Source organism: Balaenoptera physalus, assembly GCF_965194825.1.
Source record: "Balaenoptera physalus genome assembly, chromosome: 6".
Taxonomy (NCBI): Eukaryota; Metazoa; Chordata; class Mammalia; order Artiodactyla; family Balaenopteridae; genus Balaenoptera; species Balaenoptera physalus.
This window is the reverse complement of record NC_138885.1, coordinates 102,045,588-102,071,248: the sequence shown is the minus strand read 5'-3', so window position 1 is coordinate 102,071,248 and position 25,661 is coordinate 102,045,588. Positions and strand designations below refer to the sequence as shown.

At 35.2% G+C, this 25,661-nt stretch overlaps 1 protein-coding gene across 1 annotated transcript in view; it reads left to right on the top strand.

The window, feature by feature from the left end:
• Window positions 1–25,661, top strand: part of ERBB4 (erb-b2 receptor tyrosine kinase 4) — a 1,174,475-nt gene that overhangs the window by 946,213 nt on the left and 202,601 nt on the right. The window lies entirely within an intron of this gene.

Below are 25,661 nucleotides of genomic sequence, written 5' to 3'. Positions count from 1 at the left end.
TAAAACAAGCTTTTTTCAGTGATGTCACGATCAATTTGATCTTGATCATAAGTATAAATTTGTGAAGGGAACTTTCAAAGAAGTAAAAATGATAAAGAAAAAAGACCATGAGTAGAAACAGTGTAGGTTAATATGTAAAACTGATAGAAAAAGATCTTGTCCAGTCTAGACAGCAGCCAAAGCTGAAATTCACAAGAATGCTAATAATCTCTGCTGGAGGCTTGGACAGCCATTTTTGTCATATTTCCATGGAAACAGACTGGCAAAAAGGGGTTAAGAGGCTACAAAATAATCACCTAGGAAAGAAGCTCTGAAAACCTCATCATGATTTTGAATGACTATTTGAAAGCTCCTAACCCCGTCCATTTTTTTCTTTTCCCTCATCTGAAGTCTATTCCCATGGAAACAGGAGTGGGGATGGCAGCTTGAAGTTACAGATTTCTGCTGAAATTTAGATGAGACTCTGATTGAGCCATGAAAGGCATCATTTTCCTAGATGGTTGATGGATCTGGTGACCAACAGACTCTAAAGAGTCTGATCTTCTTAAAAGTGAAAAAAAAAAAAAATTAGGGAAAATATTTTGACTGCACCTTTCCTACCTGGTGAATAACTGCTAGAAGATTAACAGATTGATGAACTGCTATTGGCAGAGTTTCAATAAATATCAAGCAGAAACACTTCTTACTATTTTCTCAACTTTTAAAACATTAGGATAGCTTCACAACAATTAAAATACTGCTGAACTGGAAAAATTAATGGTGAATTCAGTATTTTAAGTAGGCTGGTATAACTTTAATACAAACATATACCTACTTTTCATACCTACATTTTTACCTCATCTATTATGTGTGAAGATCATTATAAGTGCTTAAATAACATATCAAACCACAAAAGGTCTATGTTAGCAAAATTATTTGCAATTTGGACCTAAGAATTGAGTTGAAATTGCAAATATTCTCAGCGTTATTAAGTTAAAAGTCATGTTTGACATATGTCTTAGTTTGGGCTCTTCCAGAAGCAGAAGCTGACCCTGAGACATGGATTTGAGTGAAAGTACTGATAGTTTATTTTGGAGGTGAGGGACTCATCAGTAAGGGAATATGGAAATGAGACAGGAGAATCAGTAAAGTCAGCTGCCATCATGAGTGACTGGAGCTTCTTTCCATTGGAGAGACTCTGGCAGCCAGTGTAGGATGTACACCTCAGAGTTACTCTCCTTAAAATTTAAGGGAGATGATGAAAGGACTCCAGCTGTCAGTCACTGGTTGAGGGCAGCTGGGAGAGAAAGACATTTATTCTCCTGCATATGCTACCTGCAGAGTGTGACAAAACAGGCTTCAGTAGCAAGAGAAAGCCATTGGGCAAAGAAAGGCAGGAGGAAGTCAACTAAGGTACAGCACTATGGTAGAGTGTTCCAAGGGTAACGTTCAAACTAAAATAACTGCGACCATGCCACATGTCTCTTTTGCAGACTGGTTATGTGTGTATTAGTATTAATATGCAAGTGTGTGCCTGTATTTTATATCATTTTATAGGAGGAAAATACAGCTTCCAAAGACAATGGAAACTGCATACTTTTATTAAGCATTAGACCTTTTTGCTGCCCTCCCTCCCTGCAACTTTACACTTAGGGTAGAATATTCCCGATTTAATAACTACTACTAGGTTTATCAGATATAGCTGTGACTCACTTGTTACAATAATGACAAACATGCAACAACTTAATACTAAAAACTCACTACATCCACTACTTCTATTGATATCCAAGGGCAAAGGAGAGGACTTTTATATTTCCTTAGAATTTTTACCATAGGCAAAAATAAATAGGGAGCAATTTGTGTTCTATTAAATGCTACACTAAAAGCAAGAGAAGGAGGATTTGGTCACAAGGCTGTTACTCAGCTCACCTAAGTATGTCTAATGGATTCATAATGATGATAATAACACACTGCTAGTGAGTGGCCAGTACATTCTTCATTCACATAAAGGAAGATCACATTGAACATTAAGAAAATGACTCTAAAGGTCCACCTTCTTAAGAAGAATGCCTACATTTATGCACTTTCCTAGTTCTTGCTTCAAATAGCACCATTTCATTGGGAAAACGCAGGTGTTTTTTCTCTCTTTTTTTTGTTTTTAAATTCATCAAATGATGCACAACAGATACCTAAAAAATGATGCTGTTGAGCAAGATCCCTGGAACTGGGGACCCTGGTCTGGTCTAATCAGACAGGCTCTTGAGTTTATCTGAGCTTCCACTACTCTGTTTTTTCTTTGTTTGTTTGTTTCCCCTGATATTTAAGCCCACTACCACTTGACATTATTTTATTTGCCTAGGAAGTGCATATGTCTTTAAATGTTTTACTTAATTTATGTTTTCTTAGAAAGAACTAATCTAGGATAGAAGAAATGCCATAATTATCCTAAGTTCCAGTGACTGATCAATAATACTTCAGGTTAGAGGTAACTTGAATCTTCTTGGCTTCAGTTTCAGCTTCGCCACCAAATCAACCACATAGTTCATGAAAAGGTGCTGCAAGGAAAGGTGTTTCAGATCAGCCAAACTTATTGTGTAAACGGTAATTTTCTTATTAAAAGAAAAATAAGCAGTTTCCTTCTTCCTATACAATAGGAACTTTTATCTTACACAACAGTCGTTTTATTATTTTCTGAAGATGTGTCCATTGTTTCTGTTACTCTTCTCTATATTGTCTTTATGATACTCAGTGTCTTAGTGGGAGCTGTTTCAACTCTAGTTGTTGCCATATTAGTGGGGGGAGACAAACAATTTTTTGGTAAGGTTTACATTTTCTCCTAGATTATAGCAGACTTAAAAAACAATTTGAAAAGATATTTTGTTCTATAACATTATTTTCACATCACAATATTTTCATAGATATGGCTTCACATAGTTAACAATAACTCTTAGCTAGATCCTATATTATACTAATAGTGGATTTTTTAAAATGCGTATAATTAAATTATATCTTTAGGCCTAATAGATTTTGCTAATTTGCATATATGAATACAATTCATTCATTTCAGAGGTGAAAAACATAAAATTCTTTTTTATTAAAACCCACTACTTAGATGTCACAGGATTCTATACTGCTTGCATGATTTTGAAAAATTGGTTAACCAATCCTTTTCACCTTAAGAAAAATTATTGCTAAAGTAATTAAGAAAAGTTTTGGATAGTTCCTTTGTTTTTAAAAATAAAACAATAACTTCAGAAAGAGATTCCAAACTCCATTAGAAACAGAATTTAGTCTTCCAAAACTCTACTAAAAAGAAAAGAAAAAAAGTACCAGTACTAGAGTAAATCACTTCTGTTATAGTTATTTCATTGGCCCTGGTTCATGTCCTGTTAGTTGTAGAGAACTCGGTCTGAAATGGCATCACATCCGAAATCACTCAATCAAACACCTAATTCTCCAACTACATTCTCCTGTCCCTCTAGTTCTTTTCCTATAGTAACTACTTGAGAAACATTTAACCCTTTTTGATGTCTCCCATTCATTGACTCTTCGCTGTTTCTCACTATCCCTCAGCTGCCCCCTGTCCTCGCATCCCTTCATAACAATCTTGAATTTGTGGACCATCTTATAATCACATTCTTTTTTTTAAAATTTTTTATTGGAGTGTAGTTGATTTGCAATGTTGTGTTAGCTTCAGGTGTACAGCCAAGTGAATCATTTATACATATACATACATATACATATATCCAGTCTTTTTTTTTTTTTTTAGATTCTTTTCCCATATAGGCCATTACAGAGCATTGAGTATAGTTTCCTGTGCTACACAGCAGGTTCTTATTAGTTATCTATTTTATAAATAGTAGTGTGTCTATGTCAATCCCTATCTCCCAATTTATACCCCCCCCACCTTATCCCATAATCACATTCTTAAAAATCTTCAACTTTCTTGCTTCTCAAAATCATGCTGGCAAACAATCCTAGAAATACTAAAATTTCTCAGTGCTACGTTCTAGACCTCTTTTTAATATACATGTTTTATAGAACATCTCACTAGATTCTCAAATTTCATCTCTAAGTCTATTTTATGAATCTGACCTCATCTCCATCCTTGATATCACCACACTGAAATCTCAGGGGAAGCTCAAGTTTAACACACTCAGAATGTACCTTTTCATCTTCTTTTCTTAATCTCTTCTGCATTTAATCTTACCGATTTAAATAATGTGTATATTCATTTACTTTATTGTACCCATCAGAAATTTGGGATTTATCCTTAAATGTCACAATCCCTCAAACTACTCATTACAAATTCAAGAGAAAATGCTTTGATTCTATGCCAAAAACACATTTAGAGAGCATCATCTTCTTTTTATATCCCATTGCCACCCTCTTAATCCAAGCCATCAACTTCTCCAGCTTGAATTATAAAAAGAGCTTCCAGTTTGATCTCCCTGTTTTTTAATACAGTGTTTTCACTGAAGCAAAATAAAACCTTTCAGTGTTTTCACTAAAGCAAAATAAAATATTAGACCCTTGGCTTCCAGGGTTCCTAACTATTCTCCCAGTCTTCTTTCTCTTAACTGACTTTCTTTCCACTCCTCTTACAAGCCAAGCACACCAGTCAGTGCTTTTCCCCAGAGTTTCCTTCTCCCTGTTACACCTAATGAACTTTTGGTTATCATTATTTTCTCAGCTTAAGTAGACTTCCTCAAAGATACCTTTCCTGACCCCTTAATCTAAATTATAACCTACTAATAACATTCAGAAAAAAATTGTGCATTTATTGTGATTATTATAGATTTATTTGTCCTAGTAATCACTGTAGAATCCCATTCTTCATCACTGGACTACAGGATCTTTGATGACAGGGACTGTCTGTTGACCCCACGTCTCGTCTGCGTCTCTAATGGCAAGTGCAATACAAGCATCTGGTTAGAAAGCAATAAGTACGTGGTTAATTGACTGAATAATTTTTCTATTTTTAAAGGTTGTTATTATTCCTCCCTTAAGCCTTCTCTATTCCAGACTAATTGACTTAATATTTCCCTCCAACAGTCCTGTCTCTATTTACTTTATTATACTTTAATTTTCCTTACATATTTATATTGTTCATCTCTGATTTATTTCTACAAAATAAATTTATTAAATGTTTTGAAACCAGAGCATCAACATATCGCTGTGGAATAGTCCTTTATATTGACTCTGTAAGTAGGTCTCAGTGTACCCTCTGAAAGCCCTTTGAGAAAGCAAACCCCTTATAGACTTTCTATGTGTGCAAGAGGCCAGTAACCTCCCCTAATGGGGATCTTCTGAATGCTTCCCTGTGAATGTTTCCATTATATATGGGAGGCACATTGTCTACTGTACCAATATTTAAATTCAGTGAATGGAAATCAGTAGTCTGTTAAAGGCATTGCTTTCCGTATTGTAGGCATTTTCCAGCTCTCTAAACTCCACAATTTGGGTAGTTTCATACATGATTAGAGGATGTATTGCTGTGCCACCATAGAGCTGGGAGAGAATGACACTGATCACGTGCAGTTCCTGACTCCAATCCAAGCGGTATTTGCTAATTATGACGGTTTAGGAAAAATCCCCACTCATTTTGACTGCATCAGTAGGAAGAGCTGTTTACAATATGAAGATTGCTCTTAAAATTCAGGTAGAAAGCTTCTGCCCACAGGGCAAACATAGACCAGGAAATAGAATTTCCAGAAAATCAGCGAATAATTTGAAATATATCAAACCTTGACATAGATGGTTTTGTTAATGCTTAATTCTCTGCTTGTAGATTCAAAGATATAAAATATTGTTTCTGTAAGAGGAAAGGACCAAGTGAATAAAATCCTGGTTTATATTATGTGGCATAAAGTGATTTTATTTATTCATACAGCAGTGATTTTGTTCAGGAAATGAAGGCTTAATATGCTGTGATATTTGCAATAGCATACACACACATATATGTGTATCTACATAGTGGAGTAAATAAATATAGATGTATTAACTTATATATTAATATTATATATTATAGATATATATTACAATTATATTATTAATATAATATAAATATTATTATAAATTTTATATACTTATATATATTCACTCCACTGTGGTATATGGATAAATGGTAAATATACTCCATCATATTTTTTCAATGTGCTTTTGTAAATTTATTACACCACTGGGTAATCAACTATGAATGATCACATGCTTGGTATTGCTAAAATGGTTATACAGAAGTTACTACTTCACAAGGATATCTTGAACTTTTTTATGATCGCTTTCTCACAGTGATCAAAAGAATTCCTCATTCTACCTCCCACCACTGCTGTATTAGTCACATGTTTGTGTCACAGGCTTGTTTGCAAAGCATAGACTGTCAGAAACTAAACAGATTGACAGTATGTCTGGTTACACCCAAAGAATTTGTAATAGAAACTCTGTTGGTGTTACCTTCATCATCATCCTAGTTAAGGTTATTGTTAATGGTCATAGTAAAAAGGATCCTCTGAAGTAGACAGAGAACATCCCCAGATTGCTTGAGATCTTCAAGTTTCAAGATTAACGCTACATTCAGCAACAGGTATCGGTAATCCTGGGTCACATATGGGTGATTCCCATCCAGATTAAATGAAGATATTATATTAACAAGGACGAGTTTGGGTACTGTTTTATTTATACTAAACTGCAAGAGTTAATCTGTACAATGGAGTATGGTGGATTTGTACAAAAACTTTAACTCAATGACATAGCAAAGCCAGAGTGAAAAGGGATTGGTCTAGCAAGAAGGCTTAATCATGTTCCACCATGGATCAACTATTAATAGTAGACATATTTTTAAAATGTATTTTCTAGAGCCTAATGTGTAAAATTAAGACCAAAATTATAAATTATGAAGTAAAGAAAGAAATGATTCTTTGCATCTAGATTGAGCCAAAGGAGAGCCTACAGATGGTTATTAATATGCCTATTTGTGAGGAGAATTAAGCTTTCAGATAGGATTTAAATCATTTCTCTTATTCTGAAACCAATACGGGAAAGCAGAGCCTGGGTTTGAACTGAAAGCTCTCTGGTTTCAAAGTCTACTGACTTCTCATACCATTACTCTGCCTCCTCCAAAAGATCACATTATCTTAGAGAGAGATTCTTACCCTCAAATTAGAAAATCAAACTGAGTGTTATGACTTTCTACAAAAACTGCAGACAAATCCTCTGAATTATACAAATTAAAAAATTCTGGGGCTTCCCTGGTGGCGCAGTGGTTGGGAATCCGCCTGCCAATGCAGGAGACACGGGTTCGAGCCCTGGTCCCGGAGGATCCCACATGCCGCGGAGCAGCTGGGCCCATGAGCCACAATTGCTGAGCCTGCGCGTCTGGAGCCTGTGCTCCGCAACAAGAGAGGCCGCGACAGTGAGAGGCCCGCGCACTGCGATGAAGAGTGGCCCCCACTTGCCACAACTGGAGAAAGCCCTCGCACAGAAACGAAGACGAAACACAGCCATAATAAATAAATAAATAAAATTTAAAAAAAAAAATTCTGATGGATTGCCTAAGCATTTTAACCTCATCATGACCACTTCACATAAAATTATTACCATAGAGTCTATACTTCTTTGACCCTGTTAAAACAATAAGTTGTACTATACTTACTACATAAATAGCTCGATTGTTATTTTTTTTTTCCAGTAAAGAAAAAGATATCCATATATTCTTTTGAACATTTCTAAATGCTGCTGCAGTTCCTAAGAAGCCATGTTTTTGGTGCTCACAGCTTATAGTTTACATAGAGCTTGGCACAGTGTGATTAGAAATAAGAATGAATACCTCTGAGGTAGTAACATTGTGAGACCAGTTTGTCCCAGAAAACAAGCAATCAGCGAGGGCTCTTTATCTCAAAACTAAAAAGCTAGAGTTTTCTACAGTGACCTTTGCCACTGAAATTTTATCTAGGGTTTTGATCCACTTAACAAATTTAATCTATCCTCTCTGAACTTAAATGTTCCATTATCTGTTAGAAAATAATTAGAAGCTGTAAGCAGAAGTCTGCATATGTGGAATTCCTCAGGAGTCCCTAAGCTCATTGAAGCAAGGAGTTTGGCAGATACTGGTCAGCTGATATTGGGCCGGCAGCTAATAATGGCAGGAAATGCTGCTTAGCTAGGTGAGAAAGTTAACTTGGGGAAAATGAAAATTAAACATTTGGGATTTACGGTTGGAAATAAATTTCCCTGTTTCATTTGTTTCCTGGTAAGAAAATAGCCAAGGGAGCTAGTTCTTTTTTTCTTTTTTTTTTTTGATAATTTATAATTAAGATCTAAGGGCCCACTTGATCTCAACCATATTCACTATAACTTCCTTGTATTCCCACAAAGAAATTTTAGTGAATCGGGAATATGTTTGGTATAATGCATACAATTAATAGGTGAATCTGACCAGTAAATTAAAAATTGTCAGCTCTAGCAAGCATGTGGTAAATTAACGGTGGGAAGCATGTGTAAGCTTTTTGGGAAGGTTGCAAACACAAGAGGTTTGAGTATAAAGGCAGAAAAGGTTTTTTTCTCTGGTGTTTAAAGCAATGAGCCAAGTTCCTTTAAAATGAAAATTTAATTTCAAAATGGAACACTCGTTCACTTAATGAGCGTGTTACTATACTCTAACAAAAAAGTATTTTATTCTTTTGCAGCTAGATGCTTCAAAATAAAATATTTTCTATTTTTCATATAACATTGATTTAAAAAAGAATAAATCTCAACCTACATTACTCTCTGTTCTCTTATCTTCTACTAAGTTTATAATGCATGTACTAAGGTGTAACACCTGAAACCTGTGTGCTATTTTTGTATCCTCAGCAAAATTGTTAATGTCTTTTGGTTAAAAGCTACTTTAAACTTTGTAACTCCCACAATAGCCTTTTACTGAGTAGTAAGTTTTCAGTAGAAAACTTTTTATTTTTAGTTTGGAAGGATGGGTAAAATATATTTACTTCATTTGTTTTTTAATAGACTTTTATGGAGTGCCTACCATGTGCAATGTCCTGTACTATCTATGTACTCCAAAGATTATAAAGATAACTAGGATGGCATAACCTTAACCTTAGTGAGATTTGTCTAGTAATACAGTAAATCGATAAAACAGAATGTTTCATCAGGTTGGAACAAAGAAAGTATGATAGGAGATTAGTATAAGAAAATATTATCATTAATGGTGAGTTTAGGGATCTTTTAAACTTTTCACCAGTACAGGAATACCAAAGTTATTTGGCATTCCATTTTTTTTAGTTGCATTTGTCTAAAATGCATGCATTTTCTGAAATAAACTAACCCTTGTTTCAACTTATTTTTTCTATCCTTATATATTATATACTATATATATTTATTTTGATATATTTTATGCCATATAAAAAATATATATATGTGGGGGGGGGGTTTCCTTTAACCATATTGAGTGTGTGTGGTTTTGTTTGTTTTTTGAACTCTGTTTTAAGTAAGGAGAGGGTAAATTAATGTACAAATATTTTCTTATAACTTATTTAACACTAACTCCCTCACAGTATGATATTAGAGTTTAATATAGTTCTCAGATATAGGTGCATGATTCCTGATTTTAAACCCTGAAATTTCTCATTTCAAATATGCTTATTTTAAAAATATTTATAAATATTATATATATTTTTTACTTAAAAACAAGATTTTTTCAGTTTCCTTCTTAATGGAATTATTACTTGTGGGAGTTAATTTATTAAGAATGTCTGGCTGTAAATGCTCACCCAAAAGAATGCCACAAATTATCCCCTATTTTATTGAGTTATAGGTATGAACATATTTTGAAAAGACTATTCTTTTTTTCACTTCTATTCACAGTAAACTCTCAATGTTCATGACAATATTTTCTAGTTTGTTTTTGATAGCTATGAGTAATATCAACAGGTTCATTAAAAACAAACCAACTCTACTACTTGATAATCTAATTGTCATTGAACATAACCACCTGTAGAAAAAAAAATAGCTCTATTTCAAAACGAAATTCTCTTTTTCTCCTCAATCAGGTTATATTCTTATAATATCTCCATATCTCTTTAGTAATCTTTTTTTTTTTTGGTACAGTAAATTTGTACTTATGTACTTCTCAGACATTTGTAACTGTTAAAGAAATGTTACTGTTTACAACTGTGTATTAAGATGTTTATAAACAGTATGAATATAATTGTGCTGGCAGAGTTTTCTAATGGAAAATGAGTGAAGGACTTTCCTAATAAGGCATAAAGTCTTTGCACTGCTCCTGAAGTAAACAGATTTGTTACTAACAGACTATCATCCCTTTAATGCTTCATCTGCTGTCCAGAGGAAATTAACCACCACCATCTGCATCTCAAAGTATCCAATTTAAACTGATAGGTTAGAACTGCAGCAGGGCAGATGTTGCAGTGAGATGGATAGTGGGTGAGAATTCTTATATTTCCCAATTTCAGATGTTCTACCTAAAATTACTATTAAGTCTGAAAATACCCATAAGCTCAAGGTATCCTTCCAAAGTCATTCCTCTGTATGTAGAACAACATACCATGTTCTAGTATGAACAAAGATGAAGTACAGACTGTTCCTCCAGTAAATTTAATATTTATCTTCTTATGAGGCTTATGCGTCATTGCCCATTTTTCTTTTAAATAAATAAATTTATTTATTTATTTATTTTTGGCTGTGTTGGATCTTTGTTGCTGCACGTGGGTTTTCTCTAGTTGCGTCAGTGGGGCTACTCCTTGTTGCGGTGCACGGGCTCTAGGCGTGTGGGCTTCAGTAGTTGCAGCACGTGGGCTCAGTAGTTGTGGCTAGCAAGCTCTAGAGCACAGGCTCAGTCTTTGTGGCGCACGGGCTTAGTTTCTCCATGGCATGTGGAGCTTCCCGGACCAGGGCTCGAACCTGTGTCCCCTGCATTGGCAAGCAGATTCTTATCCACTGCGCCACCAGGGAAGTCGATCATTGCCCATTTTTAATCAATAAATTATTTTCTCCTTTTTAGATTTAGACTTTGATTAGCTTGAACTTCTTAAAACAATGTCAGAAAAACAGAAAAAAAACAATTTATGTAAAATTTGTTAACTGTGATCCAGGTGTGTTGAATAAGTTTTCTTTCATTCATCATGGTACTAAAGCAACAAAGACCATCAAACTTTAAAGTGTACTTTCACAGAGAGACTTGCATAATTAATGCCAACTTTTCACAGTAAGAAAGTGAAAGCCTATGTTTAGGAACTTACTATTATTTAAGGATTTTCTTAGCATGGCTCTTCTTCCCATTAGCAATTCAAATAGATACAGTGAAGTTTCAGTTTCTGAAGAGTAATGTATATGCCAGATTGTTATTATGTGGATAGTAAATGAAGGTTTTCAGGAGTCTCTGTTAGTAATACAAGATATTATTTTCATCACCTTAAATGAAATGCATTCCAAGCAAGTCACTGTTGGTTCAAGGTTAACGGTCAGCTAATCAAGACTTGATGAAAGACAGTTCTGATATTTAAGTCAACCAAGCGGTCTGTTTAAAATATGTATTTGCCAGCTAAGCCATTTTTGAAGCATGATCCTATGTTATCTAACTGTCCTTTTGGTGATGAGATATTACATTATAAGGTCTCTTTGTGCCATGAGGTTGATACGGCTGAATGTGAACACTGGCATACACCTAAACTATTTGACTTACAAATCAGCATTAGAGCATAAAGTATTCAGGGACAAGGGGCCTTGGTGAATTACTAAGTGATATTTATCATTTGGATTTCTCCTTCTCAAGTGCTTAAATTTAGGAACATTTCGGTGTTTGATAGGGAAGAGTGGCATAATTTCAAGGTAAAATTTACCTGTAAGTAAGAACAAAATCAGTCTCATATGAAACGAAAAAGAAACGTATGAAACAAACAAACAAAAATAGGTAGAAGCTCAATTAAGATTTGGAGAAATTCTGTGACCCACTATATTTATATAAGCCAACTCTCAAATCATGTTTCTGTCTCTCAGGGTGTTGATTACTAGATAACACTTTACAGACCGTAATTATATATTTCATTTCATCCCTGATAACTGGCATTTTTAATTTGCCATTGCAACATCAAATGACCTATGTATTAGACTATGAGGCTCCATCTGCAGTTTGTTAAGGAGAAAACATAAAAACGTTATAAAGTAATGGATAACTGGAGAAAGCAGAAATTGTTTCTTTATAAATATGGTATTCTGTAATAGTTAGTTCAATCAAAAAAGTAAACTAAATAAACCCACTTGAACAATAACGGCAGTCTGGTGGAACCCAAATGGCAGGAATACAGGTGTGCCTCAGGAATGAGCTGGAACTAGGAAATTAAAGGAAACTACAGTCCCTAAGGATCCACAGAGAATTCTCTCACCTCAGTTTCTACCCAGCTTGTGGAAAGTGTCCCACTAACCTCTAGTCTAGAGAGCAGGGTTTAGGGAAAAGATTCTCACTGGCCTGTCTTGGGAGTATGCCTACGCCGGGATCAAATGAGAGGGTGGAGCGCCCTTGTTAAAGATGGCTGCTGATGGCCCAGCAGTTTTACCATACACGCTGCATAAACGCTAAGACTCCTAACAGGGAGAAGAGGTCCCAGAGAGGCAACCCTATAGGTGACTGCTAAAAGCGGTTAACACTTTTGGTTCAATCAAGGAAACCAGAAGAAATTTTTATTTTTTATTTGTTTTTTTTTTTGAATTTTTGGATTTTATTTTATTTATTTTTTTATACAGCAGGTTCTTATTAGTTATCCATTTTATACATATTAGTGTATATATGTCAATCCCAATCGCCCAGTTCATCCCACCACCCCCACCCAGCGCTGCTTTCCCCCCTTGGTGTCCATACGTTTGTTCTCTACATCTGTGTCTCTATTTCTGCCCTGCAAACGGGTTCATCTGTACCATTTTTCTAGGTTCCACATATATGCATTAATATACGATATTTGTTTTTCTCTTTCTGACTTACTTCACTCTGTATGACAGTCTCTAGATCCACCCACGTCTCTACAAATGACCCAATTCCGTTCCTTTTTATGGCTGAGTAATATTCCATTGTATATATGTACCCCATTTTCTTTATCCATTCGTCTGTTGATGGGTATTTAGGTTGCTTCCATGACCTGGCTATTGTAAATAGTGCTGCAATGAACACTGGGGTGCATGTGTCTTTTTGAATTATGGTTTTCTCTGGGTATATGCCCAGTAGTGGGGTTGCTGGGTCATATGGTAATTCTATTTTTAGTTTTTTAAGGAACCTCCATACTGTTCTCCATAGTAGCTGTATCAGTTTACATTACCACCAACAGTGCAAGAGGGTTCCCTTTTCTCCACACCCTCTCCAGCATTTATTGTTTGTAGATTTTCTGATGATGCTCATTCTAACTGGTGTGAGGTGATACCTCATTGTAGTTTCGATTTGCATTTCTGTAATAATTAGTGATGTTTAGCAGCTTTTCATGTGCTTCTTGATCATCTGAATGTCTTCTTTGGAGAAATGTCTATTTAGATCTTCTGCCCATTTTAGGATTGGGTTGTTTGTTTTTTTAATATTGAGCTGCATTAGCTGTTTATATATTTTGGAGATTAATCCTTTGTCGGTTGCTTCGTTTGCAAATATTTTCTCCCATTCTGAGTGTTGTCTTTTCATCTTGTTTGCAGTTTCCTTTGCTTTGCAAAAGCTTTTCAGTTTCATTAGGTCCCATTTGTTTATTTTTGTTTCTATTTCCATTACTCTAGGAGGTGGATCAAAAAAGATCTTGCTGTGATTTAGGTCAAAGCGTGTTCTTCCTATGTTTTCCTCTAAGAGTTTTATAGTATCCGGTCTTACATTTAGGTCTCTAATCCATTTTGAGTTTATTGTTGTGTATGGTGTTAGGGAGTATTCTAATTTCATTTTACATGTAGCTGTCCAGTTTTCCCAGCACCACTTATTGAAGAGACTATCTTTTCTCCATTGTATATCCTTGCCTCCTTTGTCATAGATTAGTTGATCACAGGTGTGTGGCTTTATCTCTGGGCTTTCTATCCTGTTTCATTGATCCATATTTCTGTTTTTGTGCCAGTACCATATTGTCTTGATTACTGTAGCTTTGTATTACAGTCTGAAGTCAGGGAGTCTGATTCCTCCAGCTCCGTTTTTTTCCCTCAAGACTGCTTTGGCTATTTGGGGTCTTTTGTGTCTCCATACAGATTTTAAGATTTTTTGTTCTAGTTCTGTAAAAGTGCCTTTGGTATTTTGGCAGGGCTTGCATTGAATCTGTAGATTGCTTTGGGTAGTACAATCATTTCCACAATATTGATTCTTCCAATCCAAGAACATGGTATATCTCTCCATCAGTTTGTGTCATCATTAGTGTATAGGAATGCAAGAGATTTCTGTGCATTAATTTTGTAACCTGCAACTTTACCAAATTCATTGATTAGCTCTAGTAGTTTTCTGGTGGCATCTTTAGGATTCTCTATGTATAGTATCATGTCATCGGCAAACAGTGAACAGTTTTACTCCTTCTTTTCCAATTTGTATTCCTTTTTTTCTTTTTCTTCTCTGATTGCTGTGACTAAAACTTCCAAATCTATGTTGAATAATAGGGGCGAGAGTGGACATCCTTGTCTTGTTTCTGATATTAGAGGAAATGCTTTCAATTTTCCACCATTGAGGATAATGTTTACTGTAGTTTGTCGTATATGCCCTTTATTATGTTGAGGTAGGTTCCCTCTATGCCCACTTTCTGGAGAGTTTTTATGATAAATGGGTGTTGAATTTTGTCAAAAGCTTTTTCTGCATCTGTTGAGATGATCATATGGTTTTTATTCTTTAATTTGTTAATATGGTGTATCACATTGATTGATTTGCGTACGTTGAAGGATCCTTGCATCCCAGGGATAAATCCCACTTGATCATGGTGTATGATCCTTTTAATGTGTTATTGGATTCTGTTTGCTAGTATTTTGCTGAGGATTTTTGCATCTCTATTCATCAGTGATATTGGTCAGTAATTTTCTTTTTTTGTAGTATCTTTGTCTGGTTTTGGTATCTGGGTGATGGTGGCCTCATAGAATGAGTTTGGGAGTGTTCCTTCCTCTGCAATTTTTGGGAAGAGTTTGAGAAGAATGGGTGTTAGCTCTTCTCTAAATGTTTGATAGAATTCACCTGTGAAGCCATCTGTCCTGGACTTTTGTTTGTTGGAAGATAATTTTTTAAATTTATTTATTTTATTTATTTTTATTTTTGGCTGCATTGGGTCTTCGTTGCTGTGTGCGGGCTTTCTCTAGTTGTGGCAATCGGGAGTTACTCTTCATTGCAGTATGTAGGCTTCTCATTGCAGTGCCTTCTCTTGTTGCAGAGCATGGGCTCTAGGCATGCGGACTTCAGTAATTGGGACATGTGGGCTCAGTGGTTGTGGCTCATGGGCTCTAGAGCACAGGCTCAATTGTTGTGGCACATGGGCTTAGTTGCTCCATGGCATGTGAGATCTTCCTGGACCAGGGATCAAACCCGTGTCCCCTGCATTGACAGGCGGATTCTTAACCACTGTACCACCAGGGAAGCCACTTTGGAAGATTTTTAATCACAGTTTCAATTTCATTACTTGTGATTGGTCTGTTCATATTTTCTATTTCTTCCTGGTTCAGTCATGGAAGGTTACACCTTTCTAAGAATTTGTCCATTTTTTTGACATAGAATTGATTTTAATAGTCTCTTAGGGTGCTTTGTATTTCTGCGGTGTCTGTTGTGAATTCTCCTCTTTCATTTCTACTTTTACTGAGCCCTCTCCCTCTTTTTCTTAATGAGTCTGGCTAATGGTTTATCAATTTTGTTTATCTTCTCAAAGAACCAGCTGTTTGTTTTATTGATCTTTGCTACTGTTTTCTTTGTTTCTATTTCATTTATTTCTGCTCTGATCTTCATGATTTCTTTCCTTCTACTACCTTTGGGTTTTGTTTGTTCTTCTTTCTCTAGTTCCTTTAGGTGTAAGGTTAGATTGTTTATTTGAGATTTTTCTTGTTTCCTGAGGTAGCCTTGTATTGCTATAAACTTCCCTCTTAGAACTGCTTTTTCTGCATCCCATAAATTATGGTCGTTGTGTTTTTGTTGTAATTTCTCTCTAGGTATTTTCTGATTTTCTCTTTGATTTCTTCAGTGATCTCTTGGTTATTTAGTACATATTGTTTAGCCTCCATGTGTTTGTGTTTTTTACGTTGTTTTCCCTGTAATTGACTTCTAATCTCATAGTGTTGTGCTCTGAAAAGATACATGATATGATTTCAATTTTCGTAAATTTTCCGAGGCTTGATTTGTGACCCAAGATGTGACGTATCCTGGAGAATGTTCTGTGTTCACTTGAGATGAAAGTGTAACCTGCTGTTTTTGGATGGAATGTCCTATAAATATCGATTAAATCTACCTAGTCTATTGTGTAATTTAAAGCTTGTGTTTCCTTATTAATTTTCTGTCTGGATGATCTGTCCATTGGTGTAAGTAAGGTGTTAAAGTCCCCCACTATTATTATGTTACTGTTGATTTCCTCTCTTATAGCTGTTAGTAGCTGCCTTATGTATTGACGTGCTCCTATGTTGGGTGCATAAATATTTACAATTGTTATATCTTCTTCTTGGATCGATCCCTTGATCATTATATAGTGTCCTTCTTTGTCTCTTGTAATAGTCTTTATTTTAAAGTCTATTTTGTCTGATATGAGAATTGCTACTCCAGCTTTCTTTTAATTTCCATTTGCATGGAATATCTTTTTCCATCCCCTCACTTTCAGTCTGTATGTGTCCTAGGTCTAAAGTGGGTCTCTTGTAGACAGCACATATGTGGGTCTTGTTTTTGTATCCATTCAGCAAGCCTGTGTCTTTTGGTTGGAGCATTTAATACATTCACATTTAAGGTAATTATCGATATGTATGTTCCTATGACCATTTTCTTAATTGTTATGGGTTTGTTTTTGTACGTCCTTTTCTTCTCTTGTGTTTCCCACTTAGAGAAGTTCCTTTAGCATTTATTGTAGAGCTCGTTTAGTGGTGCTGAATATTTTTAGCTTTTGCTTGCCTGTAAAGCTTTTGATTTCTCCATCAAATGTGAATGAGATCCTTGCCGTGTAGCGTAATCCTGGTTGTAGGTTCTTCCCTTTCATCACTTTAATTATATCATGCCACTCCCTTCTGGATTGTAGAGTTTGTGCTGAGAAATCAGTTGTTAACCTTATGGGAGTTCCCTTGTATGTTATTTGTCGTTTTTCCCTTGTTGCTTTCAATAACTTTTCTTTGCCTTTAATTTTTGTCAATTTGACTACTATGTGTCTCGGCGTGTTTCTCCTTGGGTTGATATTGCCTGGGAATCTCTGTGCTTCCTGGACTTGGGTGGCTATTTCCTTTCCCATGTTAGGGAATTTTTCGACTATAATTTCTTCAAATATTTTATCTGGTCCTTTCTCTTTCTCTTCTCCTTCTGGGACCCCTATAATGCGAATGTTGTTTCATTTAATGTTCTCCCAGAGGTCTCTTCAACCTCTTCCCAAAGGTTGTCTTCATTTCTTTTCATTATTTTTTCTTTATTCCGTTCCATGGCAGTGAATTCCACCATTCTGTCTTCCAGGTCACTTATCCGTTCTTATGCCTCAGTTATTCTGCTATTGATTCCTTCTAGTGTATTTTTCATTTCAGTTATTGTATTGTTCATCTCTGTTTGTTTGTTCTTTAATTCTTCTAGGCGTTTGTTTTTTAATTCTTCTAGGTCTTTGTTAAACACTTCTTGCATCTTCTCGATCTTTGACTCCATTCTTTTACTGAGGTCTTGGATCATCTTCACTATCATTCTTTTTCTGGAAGATTACCTATCTCCACTTCATTTAGTTGTTTTTCTGGGTTTTTATCTTGCTTCTTTATCTGGTACAACGTCCTTTGCCTTTTCATGTTGTCTATCTTTCTGTAAATGTGGTTTTTGTTCCACAGGCTGCAGAATTGTAGTTCTTCTTGCTTCTGCTGTCTGCCCTTTGGTGGATGAGGCTCCAGAAGAAATTTTTATTTCAAACTGTATAGCCTATATTTTCTTTTTGCTTCACTTTTTTTTTTTTGTAATTCACTTTTCTCTCTGTAATAGAAATTTTTTTCAATTTCTTAGTTAAAGAAGGTGGATATAGGCAGATAGAAATAGATATAGATATATAATATCTATATAAGTAAATATAAATATATATTCACCCTATATATATATAAGGCACATAGCACTACAAGCTTATTAAAATAAATAAATAAATAAAGCCTCTTGCCCTACTGACTGCCCCCTGGGGGTCATGCTTTACAGAGATAATTTTATTAGCTATTTCTTCTGGTATTTCCCTCAATTCTAAAAATAGGCTTCTATTGCCATTTCTTAAGTATCAATTTTAGATATAATCTATTGACTTTTAAATATGGAAAATGAAGATTTAACATTTTCAGATCCTTTCCTAAACTTTGTTTCACTCATGTTCTCTGTATAGTATTTGTGTCATAATTTCAAATTATATTGATAATTTAGTTTTTTCAGAATTATTGCTATAAAGATGTTGCTCACTGCTGATAATCATTTCACTAAGAAATACTTTTTCCTACGCATTTTATATCCCAATATCTAATATGTCTCAAACTTATGAACAGAATTCTCTGTTCCTCAAGGTTATATGCTCCAGGAAATCTATGTTACTTTTTTCTCTTTTTTCTTTTCTCTTTTCCTGAGAGAAATTCTTCCTTAAGAATTCCACTCTCATGTTCCAATCATGACTGGCATTATCTAGGTTTAAGACCCAGCTGCAATTCTCGGCCCTTCCTCATCATCTATAATCTCCCCTTGCTTTGCAGCTCAGTAAGATGCTTTAATTCCTTGATACCATACCTTCCTCCTTCTCGATTTAGTCTTTCATATTATGAATTATTAACTATGATAAAAAAGAGTAACTATAAGATATGAGGAACTCTATATGGTACCCTGAGGTGAGGAAGTGTACCCAATGAAGGATAAACTTGAAGGGGTTCAACCTTTGTTCCAGCAGATGTCGTTGGACCACCAGATAGCAGAGAAGTCCCTGGTTTATCCAGGCTGAAGCTAATCTAGATTTGTTGGGCCGTCAATAGGCAACAGGAATCCCCTGGAGTGCAGGCTGAGGAGCAGGTGACCAACAAGTGGTGGCATGGGTGGACTTGAAGTGGGAGTCTGGGTGTGGACAGAGGTCGAGGAAAGACTTTCAGTAGGAATGACTTCTCGGTGTGTGGTGTAGGCATCTGTGTGCTGAGAAACCAGATTGATAGTTTCATGAACACTGAGTGGGGGGCTTGCCAATGGAGTCCAAGCAGGCCAATGAGTGCAAGCTGTATGGGGACTTGCTGGGTGAGTCTAGGCACCTGAGCAAACAGGAGATCTACAGAGCAGGCAGGCAATTCAGGACTCTGGTTTTCATGTCAAGGGGGCTATGGAAAATTTATTACCACACCCAAGGATTTAAAGTCATGGAGAACCAACTAGGTCCTGGGCCCAAGGCTGGGGAAGGCTCTATCAAATGTCCTCATACCCACATGACTGACTCACATATCAATACCCCAACATCTGCACACCCCACCCCTCCTAACCTGTGCCAGAAATTGCAGGAAGCCTCCTCCTCTTTCAACGTTCCTCCAGAGCCCTCAACTTAAAAGTTTAACATTATGTTCTCTTTGAAGGAGAAATACTTAAAGAAATTCAGTTCTTTATCACAGAGGTACATTTGTAGCTGAGAGGCAATAAACTGATAATTGACACAACATCCTCATACTAATAGCTTCCTGTAAAAGGGTGCGTTGTAGGGATAAGTTTTTTTTTTCTTTTTTTGATAATTGGTACATTGGAAATACTTTTTCTACCTCTCTACTTGATTGATACTTTTCCTGGGTATAAAATTCTGTTGATAATCCTTTTCCCTCAGCATTTTGCAAACATTTTTCTAATTTTTGTTTAACTTCCAATTTTGCTGTTGTAAAGTCTAATGCCATTCTGATCCCTAATTCCTGTTTTCCTCTTGTCAATATTTGACTCTTTTTTCTGCTAATTCCAAAGTTTTCAAATGATGAACCTTGAGACATTTTTTTTTTTTAATTCATTGTGCTGAGCTCTTGAAGGACTCTTTGAACCTAGAAACTTATATCTGTCAGTTTGGCATATTTTTCCTCCATGGCCTCTTTGGTAATATTATCTTTTTTTTTTTTTTTTTTTCCCTGCACTTTCTTCTGGGATTCTTTTTAGTCAGTTGCTGGACCTTCTGGATTGATTGTTTAATTTTAAAATCTTTTTTCTCAGATTTTCCAAATGATGAATACAATATATGGTCTCATGTGTCTTAGGGTGTTAGTTTTTGAAGTGTTTTTGTCTGTTCCCTGAATTATCTCTTCCTGTGAGTTCTTTCTTTCTGCTTCTTTGTTTTCTGGTATAACAGAATACCATAGACTAGGAGTCTCATGAGCAACATAATTTTTTTCCTCAGGCTGAAAAGTGCAAGATCAGGGCACAGACAGATTTGGTATTTGATGAGAGCCCACTTCCTGATTTATAAACAGCTATTCTCTTCTTGTGTCTTCATAGACAGAAAGGATGAGGGAGCTCTTCAAAGTCTCTTCTACAAGGGCACTAATCTCATTCATGAGAGCTCTGCCTTCATGATATAATCATCTACCAAAAGCCCCACCTCCTAATATGTTGCATTGGGGTTAAGAGTTCAAGATAGGAATATTGAGGGACACAAACATTCACTCTGTAGCATCTGGTGATTTGAGTTCTCCTGTGAGCAAGAATATGACCATTTGTTTAAATTACCCACTATAGGACCATTTTTGCAGAGAAAATCTACCAGTTGTTTCTAGCAAAATTATACACCTGGCTGCACATTTTTGGAGATGATTACAAGTAGTTTTGTTCACTACATAGATTTAACACAAACAGGAAAAAAGAGACCTTCTGTTAGTAAGGCTCTACTCCTCCAGTCTCCACTGTGCCTGGTGTACCTAAAGGTAATGTGTTTGGTTCAGTTTCTCCATTTAAAAATGTCTAGTTTCTTGCCAGAATGGAGAGAAGCAATAACCTGCTACTCCAAATAAGGAGAAGACAAGAGGGTCTAATTGTTCTTTATACAAATTTTAAATATTACTTCTGTTTTCATTTCCATCTTCCACCTTCACCATCTAGATGTCTCCAGTTTTTATACTCCCCCCCACCACCACCCCTGCCAGTTTCTGCTGAATGAATTGGCTTTTATATCCCTGGCATCCCCCTTTGTAGGTATTTGCCATTTTGCTTTCTTAGTTTTACTACCTCCATTTCCCTGAAATTCATTAAGTTTTTTTTTTCATTTGTTGTTATTCCCTCTCCCATTCTCCTGGTCTTTTGGATTTGTATCTTTTTACTGTCTTCAGTGTAATTTTAGTGGAATCTTGGGAAGGAGCAGAGAAAATGCATGCACTTAATTTATCATATTAAACTGGAAATCCTGTAAGGAATTTAAATCTAGAAATCCTAGAAGAGCTCCCTCTAACCTTGCTTTTTTTCAATAGTTTTTATTAAAGTAAAACTAAAAAATATGTACCCTTTAATTTAATCCATGTAATAATCTCATGCTATTGGAGAATGTTTCCCTCATAAGGAACAGCATTAGATATTCTTTTTGGGAAATAAATGATTGCTTACTGAGAATTAGAGGGCTCCTTAAGCATATGACATTGTCTTCCACCCATGGAAGCAAGAAGGGCCAGAAGCATCTATATTGAGAAATGGTAGTTTACAACTCTACATAAGCTAGTCACTGTGGAAAGAAATATCTAAGAAAATATCTAGCCCCTGGATTTCAGTTAAAAGTGAAATTCTTTTTTGACTTTCCCCATAGGTTAAATTTTTTAAATATTGGAAATAGTTAGCTAAGAATTATCTTTTTTGATTTAAGTATTAGAGAAGTTTTATGGGAAATAATACACCCAATATAAATTGTCTAAGGATGGAGGTTGGCAGTTGTACTGCTAATCCTCATATTATGATCTCCAAAAATATTTATGGTACCCATTGTTTTCATAGATTACAGATTTATAAAAATTACTAAACTGAAAGAAGAGATTTAACAATTATATGACTCTTGGCAGAAGGAATCTAAAGATATCTAACTTTGAAAAAATAAAGAACAAGAAATTATTTTTTTGTGTTCTTGGTAGCTCAAAGACTATTTCCATAACATAGGGATGAATGTAACTGAAATTAGCATGGCTAGTCATTTTTTTTAAAATAATATTTTCTTTAAAGGCAGAAATAAAAAGAGTTCAGGAGTTCTTCTCTAGTTGCTACATGTGTAGGAAAAAAGACATTTCAAGAGGTGATAGCTCAGGGACAAAACAAAAAGCAAAAAACAAAATCATCAAAACAAGATTGCAAACCTAGAACCTAGAGAAGAATTCTTTAGCAGTAGGAAAGAGGATCCTAGGAATTTCAGGGTGCTAGAAAAGAGAAGAGAATGTGGAGATTTATTAAGAGTTTCTACAGATTGTATATTGGGACCACTTGAAGCTTTGAGAAAAGTAGTTGTTAATACAAATATTTCTATTTATGTTGTTGCTTTCTTAAAAGGATTTCTTTTTTTTTTAGATCCAAGCCACTAGCATTAATGTATTTATAACTTCTTTGTAGCTAAATTACTAGAATAGATTTATCTTATTTTGAATCCTCTCTTCTATTCTATTGACCTGTCTATTCCTAACTTAGGAAAAGCAATGAAACCTCATTTCATTTACTTCCCCCTTTATTGTACATTTTGATATTTGGTACAGCAGGCATTCTGTCATTACTCTCGTTACTATTCAAAGCATTAAGAACTTCTCTTTACTAGTGAAATTTTTAATTGCTGCATTAATATCTCTTCCTTTCCCAAGTGATACCTTATTTAACATTGAATTAAAGATGTAGTAGAATTTTGGGGTAACTGAATCTTTACAATATTGAAACTTCTCATTCAGATATACTTTAGTTTTATTATATAAGTGATTATGTTTTTCTTTACTGGAGTTACTAGGCTTTTGTTCCTATTTTAATTGGAATGTTATTTTTCATTTATATTCTAGTCTGCTAGTTCTATTATTTTGTTTATTTCCTTGGTTAAAAAAAAAACCACCATCAATGACTAATATTATTTTTACCTCTTACTTCCTCATATTTAAATCCCTGATTTATTTTTCTTCTTTTGTAGCTTTGTCTGGATCCTCTAGAAAAAAGTTGAACATTAGTAGAGTTTTTCTGATATGATTGCGAATCCTTCTGGTAACTGTGATGTTTTCATCTTGTTTCTGATACATCCCCTAGAGTTTTCTCTCTTTTCTAACTCTTAATTTTTATATTTGTATTTTCTGTTTTTTCTCTGGATCAGGGTTTCCAAGGTACTCTTATTCTGATATATCTCAGACCATGTTTTAATTGTTTCTTCTTTTATTATCACCACATTTCTACCAATTTAGTGATTTTTTTCCCTTCTAATATATATTTGTTTTTTTCAAGAGTCTTCCTTTAATTATTTTAGAATTCTAGACTTGTCAAGAATCTCATTTTTACACTTTAAAATGATTTTACTAAACAGTCTTCAGCAGCCAGCACAGTGTGTCTTACTATGCAGATTCTCAAAGTTGTTTGGTTAACTGACTTTCCTCAGCAAAATATATTATACTTCTTAAATGCCTATTTTGTTTGAATCATTGTTATTCTCAAATTTCCTCAGGCTATAACTTAAACTACTTTTTAGGTACACATAAAGAAAAAAGAAATTTTCCTCGAAAAGGCAATATGAAAGACTGCAACTTGGTTAGCAATAAATTCTTCATAAGATGGATATGTTTAAGTAGTTTATATGACTGCCACACACTTCATAATATCTAAACTATTTCAGTCTTGGGTTATTGATTTTGCCTTCAGTCATTCATGAGGCTTGAGATTGTGCAAATGTGAAAAACTCTTCTTTAAGGAATTCACTCATAAAAGAATGCAACAAAATCCTTTACCTAAATTATCATTTTCATTTTTTTTCCCTGAATTGTATTACTGGAATGCTTTCTTTTTTTTTAACATTTTTATTGGAGTATAATTGCTTTACAGTGGTGTGTTAGTTTCTGCTTTATAACAAAGTGAATCAGTTATACATATACATATATCCCCATATCTCTTCCCTCTTGCATCTCCCTCCCTCCCAATCATTTTCATTTTTATATGGCTTTAAGCATTTCTGTAAGTACAATAAATTTCTGATGTAAGTTTTCATGTTTGTCTTTGTCACGGCTCTATTTCCTGGCATAAAGTAGGAGACAGTTAGTAAATATTTTGTGAACAAACAAAATTTCTCAGCTACATTGGTGGGTAGCTGAGACATCCAAATTTGACATCTTAGCTATATCGGAAAAGTCTACAAAATTTTGCTAAAAGCAAATTATTGCTTAGTTCATTTTTCAAATGGTTTATGCTACAGGATGGATTCCCCAGGAAGGATACACGGAAATGGAATTTAGTATCCAACATGTTCTTAGGAAGTACACTTGGGGTTAACAACTGTGATGGGGAGTCGGGAGGAGGAAGAAGGATTAGATAGAGAGAGAAATCAGGCTGTGATTCAGGTGTGACAACAGCCTTGTCTGACCTCCTTTGATCACTCTGGAGCTAAAATGAACCATCAAAGTTGCCCTGAGTTGCCATGTAGCAGTCATTAGAAGTTGGTGGCCTTGGGAAGGGGTGTAGACTTGGGTGAATTGGCTTTCTGCAGCTGAGGAAATCTTTGAAAGATGGGTTGGCAGAAGGTAGTCTCCCAATGGCACTCTCAGATGCTAAGACAATAAGTTCTTCCTTGAAGGGGGATCTGGGCAGTGGTCCTTTTATATCACCTTATATCAACAAATCAGCCTATTTCTGGGCAACATCAACTACATAACCAAGAATGTTAACTGTCAGATTATCTTTGTATGACACAAGACACGAATCTGACTTAACATGGCTAACTAACTCTGTATGTGATGGGGAAAGTTAATATACTTTGAAGAATGCAATATAGAATAATATAAAATGCTATATTTTGTGCTTCAGAGAATAAACTTAGTATATACTGGTACTTTAGAGAGCTGTGAAAAAGATAAGATTCAAGCTCATTCTTTTGTTATGGATTTGGTTTGGATAGGTTTAGGGGACAGTGAATTCGTTGCATTTTTCATGTCCTTAGGTAAAGTAGATTGTATCTATTTTACCTTGTATCATCAGCGTGGTGAAATAGAAAAGCCTGGCATGTTTAAGGTAGCATCAAAATGGCTGTCTGGAAACGTAGTTAGTTGGGTGAAGTGATAAAACCAGAATGATAAGCGAGGAAAAAACTTTTAAAGAACCTTACATATTCAATGAATGTGTCCTCCCTTCCCTATCCTACTTCCCCTCTTTGGCAGATAAATGGATGTTCATAATGCATACTTTGGAAACTAAAATAGTGACTTTTCATGTAATGCTGATCAAAATCAAGGAGCTTATTTTAATAATTAGATAATAATGCTCCAAGTACCCCAAGGGTTGCAATTATGTACAGGAAGAATCAATATCTGTATTCATCTGCTGAATAGCCTCTAGAAATTTTTGTAGTTTTATCATTTTGGTG